The sequence below is a fragment of the Palaemon carinicauda genome, chromosome 9 (assembly GCF_036898095.1).
Source record: "Palaemon carinicauda isolate YSFRI2023 chromosome 9, ASM3689809v2, whole genome shotgun sequence".
In the NCBI taxonomy this organism is placed as follows: Eukaryota; Metazoa; Arthropoda; class Malacostraca; order Decapoda; family Palaemonidae; genus Palaemon; species Palaemon carinicauda.
Genome location: NC_090733.1, coordinates 61,162,673 through 61,168,329, shown reverse-complemented (window position 1 = coordinate 61,168,329; position 5,657 = coordinate 61,162,673).

Here is a 5,657-nt window from a genome sequence, read left to right as displayed (position 1 = left end):
TGCTTGGGGGTGTATGTCTGTCTAAATATTTAGACGTCATTTTTGACGTCTAGGGTACACTAGTAACTTTTATCTAATGATAGCCATGTTACTTCAGGAGGATGAGTAGGAAAAAACAAATTGATTATTTTTTAAAGGTTAATGTTAACAAACCCTTTGTCGTCTGGAGGTTGGCCTGAGAAATGAAGGTAAGATCATAAGAAATCATATGTAATTAAGATTTAATTATTTATTGAATCCAATATAGAATTTGAACCCTATTTTACGAGGACACCATATTCATATTTCAAGGAGAGCTTGATTTCGTACTCCATACTTGCTTGAAAACTTTTCTTCTAACTGCCAATTTTCTATTTCAACTACTGTACCAACATGTGTTGTTATACAGTAGGGTAATTAGTAATATGATTTAGTAAATGGCCGCAGTAAATCCGCTTTATTTTTCATAATGACTTTTATAATGCTCTACAAAACTTTAAAAATAAATTATTAGTAATATTTTTTCATATGTACTCTCTCTCTCTCTCTCTCTCTCTCTCTCTCTCTCTCTCTCTCTCTCTCTCTCTCTCTCTCTCTCTCTCTCTCTCTCTCTTGTCTATGGAAAATTGTGAAAAAGAAATTAAAATGTTCAAATTGTTGATTATTGTCCTATTTGACAAGATGAACAAGAATGAAAAACGTTTCAATATGTGATCCTATAGAAGAGAGAACGGGTTTCATGCGCTCTTTATTTTGTTGTTTAATCTATTTATGATCTGGGGTTAACGAAAACCAATAATCAGGTCTTCTCCAAAATTTATAATTATGATAAACATAAAAGGTAGGATCTTCCTCTTCGAGACAAAATGGGGTATCCTTCAGGGGAAGGTGGGCATTTATGATCAAGTTAAAGAAGATTTCGGTCCTACTCGAAATTTTTCTCACAAAACTAGGGAAGTTTATACTCCTGATCGAAATTTATTTCACAAAACAAGGGAAGATTATGTTCCTGCTCGAAATTTATTTTAAAGAACTAGGGAGAACTATGGTCCTACTTGAAATTGGTTTTAACAAAACTAGGGAAGATTATGGTCCTGGTCGAAATTTATTTCACAAAACTAAGGAAGATTATGTTCCTACTCAAAATTTATTTTCACAAAACTAGGGAAGATTACGGTACTGGTCAAAATTTATTTCGCAAAGCTACTAAAGATTATGGCCCTACTTGAAATTTGTTTTCGCAAAATTAGGGAAGATTATGGTCGAACTTGAAATTTGTTTTTACAAAACTAGGGAAGATTACAGTCCTACCCGAAATTTGTTTTTACACTACTAGGGAAGATTATGGTCCTATTCGAACTTTGTTTTTAAAAGATTAGGAAAGGTTACGGTCCTACTCGAAATTTGTTCTCACAAATTTAGGGAAGATTATGGTCGAACTTGAAATTTGTTTTTTTTGCAAAGATGAGGAAGATTACGGAACTACTTGAAATTTGTTTCCACAAAGCTAGGGAAGATTACGGTCCTACCCAAACTTTGTTTTTAAAAACTAGGGGAGATTGAAGATTACAGTCTTACTTGAAATTTCTTTTAAAGAATAGGGAAGATTATGGTCCTATTCGAAATTTGTTTTTACAAAACTACGGAAGATTATGTTCCTACTAGAAATTTGTTTTCACAAAACCAGGGAAGATTACATTCCTACTCAACAATTTTTTTCACAAAACTAGGGAAGATACAGGTCCTATTCGAATTTTTTTTTCACAAAAATAGGGAAGATTACAGTCCCACTAACAATCTGTTTTCACAAAACTAGGGAAGATTGTGGTCTTGGTCGAAATTTGTTCCCAAAACTATAGAAGATTACAGTCGTGCTCAAAATTTATTTCATAAAACTAGGGAAAATTACAGTCCTACTCAAATGTTTTTTTTACAATTCTTGGAAAGATTATGGTCCTACTCGAAATTTTATTTGACAAAACTAAGGAAGATTACGATCGTATTTAAAATTTATTTTTACAATTTTAGGAAAGATTACGGTCCTATGCAAAATTGGTTTTTACAAAACTAGGGAAGATTACGGTCGTACTCGAAGTTTAATTTTACAGAACAAGGAAAGAATATGGTCCTACTCAAACTTTGTTTTTACAATTCCAGGAAAATTTACAGTCCTACTCGAAAATTAATTTTACGAAACTAGGAAAGATTATGGTCCTATTTGAAATTTGTTTTTACAGAACAAGGGATAATTACTGTTCTACTCAAAATTTGTTTTTATAAAACTATGGAAGATTATGTCCCGACTGGAATTTTGATTTTACTGAACAAGGGAACATTACGGTCCTACTCTAAATTTGTTTTTATAAAACTAGGGATAATTACGGTCCAACAAGAAATGTTGTTATTACAAAACTAGGGAAAATTGCGGTCCTACTCTAAATTTGTTTTTATAAAGCTAGGGATAATTACGGTCCAACAAGAAATGTTGTTATTACAAAACTAGGGAAAATTGCGGTCCTACTCTAAATTTGTTTTTATAAAGCTAGGGATAATTACGGTCCAACAAGAAATGTTGTTATTACAAAACTAGGGAAAATTGCGGTCCTACTCTAAATTTGTTTTTATAAAGCTAGGGATAATTACGGTCCTACAAGAAATGTTGTTATTACAAAACTAGGGTAAATTGCGGTCCTACTCTAAATCTGTTTTTAAAAACTAGGGATGATTACGGTCCTACAAGAAATGTTGTTATTACAAAACTAGGGAAAATTGCGGTCCTACTCTAAATTTGTTTTTATAAAACTAGGGATAATTACGGTCCAACAAGAAATGTTGTTATTACAAAACTAGGGAAAATTGCGGTCCTACTCTAAATTTGTTTTTATAAAGCTAGGGATAATTACGGTCCAACAAGAAATGTTGTTATTACAAAACTAGGGAAAATTGCGGTCCTACTCTAAATTTGTTTTTAAAAACTAGGGATGATTACGGTCCTACAAGAAATGTTGTTATTACGAAACTAGGGAAAATTGCGGTCCTACTCATAATTTGTTTTTAAAAACTAGGGATGATTACGGTCCTACAAGAAATGTTGTTATTACAAAACTAGGGAAAATTGCGGTCCTACTCTAAATTTGTTTTCAAAAACTAGGGATGATTACGGTCCTACAAGAAATGTTGTTATTACAAAACTAGGGAAAATTGCGGTCCTACTCTAAATTCGTTTTCAAAAACTAGGGATAATTACGGTCCAACAAGAAATGTTGTTATTACAAAACTAGGGAAAATTGCGGTCCTACTCTAAATTTGTTTTTATAAAACTAGGGATAATTACGGTCCTACAAGAAATGTTGTTATTACAAAACTAGGGTAAATTGCGGTCCTACTCATAATTTGTGTTTAAGAAACTAGGGATAATTACGGTCCAACAAGAAATGTTGTTATTACAAAACTAGGGAAAATTGCGGTCCTACTCATAATTTGTGTTTAAGAAACTAGGGATAATTACGGTCCAACAAGAAATGTTGTTATTACAAAACTAGGGAAAATTGCGGTCCTACTCATAATTTGTGTTTAAGAAACTAGGGATAATTACGGTCCAACAAGAAATGTTGTTATTACAAAACTAGGGAAAATTGCGGTCCTACTCTAAATTTGTTTTCAAAAACTAGGGATGATTATGGTCCTACAAGAAATGTTGTTATTACAAAACTAGGGAAAATTGCGGTCCAACTCTAAATTTGTTTTCAAAAACTAGGGATGATTATGGTCCTACAAGAAATGTTGTTATTACAAAACTAGGGAAAATTGCGGTCCTACTCATAATTTGTGTTTAAGAAACTAGGGATAATTACGGTCCTACAAGAAATGTTGTTATTACAAAACTAGGGAAAATTGCGGTCCTACTCTAAATTCGTTTTCAAAAACTAGGGATAATTACGGTCCTACAAGAAATGTTGTTATTACAAAACTAGGAAAAATTGCGGTCCTACTCATAATTTGTGTTTAAGAAACTAGGGATAATTACGGTCCAACAAGAAATGTTGTTATTACAAAACTAGGGAAAATTGCGGTCCTACTCATAATTTGTGTTTAAGAAACTAGGGATAATTACGGTCCAACAAGAAATGTTGTTATTACAAAACTAGGGAAAATTGCGGTCCTACTCATAATTTGTGTTTAAGAAACTAGGGATAATTACGGTCCAACAAGAAATGTTGTTATTACAAAACTAGGGAAAATTGCGGTCCTACTCATAATTTGTGTTTAAGAAACTAGGGATAATTACGGTCCAACAAGAAATGTTGTTATTACAAAACTAGGGAAAATTGCGGTCCTACTCATAATTTGTGTTTAAGAAACTAGGGATAATTACGGTCCAACAAGAAATGTTGTTATTACAAAACTAGGGAAAATTGCGGTCCTACTCATAATTTGTGTTTAAGAAACTAGGGATAATTACGGTCCAACAAGAAATGTTGTTATTACAAAACTAGGGAAAATTGCGGTCCTACTCAAATTTTGTTTATTACAAAACAAAGGAAGATTACAGTTCTACTCGAAATTTGTTTTAGAGAACAAGGGAAGATTATGGTCCTACTCAAATTTTTTTTTACAAAATTAGGGAAGATTATGGTCCTACTCTAAGTAGGTTTTTACAGAACAAGGGAAGATTACGGTCCTACTCGAAATTTGATTTTTATAAAACTAGGGATAATTAAAGTACTACTTGAAATTTGGTTTTACAAAACAAAGGAAGAGAGTATGATTCTATTTGAAATTTGTTTTCACAAAAGTATGGAATATTACAGTCCTCCTAATAATTGTTTTTTTGCAAAACTAAGGAACATTGTGGTCCTACTCAAAATTTGATTTGACGAAACAAGAAAAGATTATGGTCTTATTCAAAATTTGTTTTTGAAAAACTAAGGAAGATTATGGTCTACTCGAAATTTGTTTTCAGAAAACTTCGGAAGATTATGGTCCTACTCAAAATTCGCGTTTACAATTCTAGGAAAGATTACAGTTCTACTCAAAATTTGTTTTTAAAAAAACAAGGAAAGTGTACGTTCCTACTCGAAATTTTATTCGACAAATCTAAGGAAGTTTAGTCTTACTCAAAAGTTGTTTTAACAAAACTCGGGAAGATTACGCTCCTACTCAAAATTTGTTTTAACAATTCTATGAAAAATCACAGTCCTACTCAAAATTTATTTTTAAAAATCTAGGAAAGTTTACTATCCTACTTGAAACTTTATTTGACAAAACTAAGGAAGATTACAGTCCTGCTCAAAATTTGTTTTTACAAAACTAGGGAAGATTATTGCCCCACTCGAAATTACAAAACTAAAAATATTACGGTCCTACTCCAATTTGTTTTTAAAGATCTAGGAAAGTTGCAGTCCTACTCGAAATTTTATTTGACAAAACTAATGAAGGTTACGGTCCTTCTAGAAATTTATTCAACACTTCTAGGAAAGATCACAGTCCTACTCAATTTTTTTTTTTTTTACAAAACTAAAAAAGATTACAATACTACTAGAATTTTTTTTTAAACTAGGGAAGATTGTGGTCCTACTTAAAATCTTGTTTTTACAAAACTAAAGAAGATTATGGTTCTTCTTGAAATTTGTTTTTACAAAACTAGGGAAGATCATGGTCCTACCAAAATATATTTT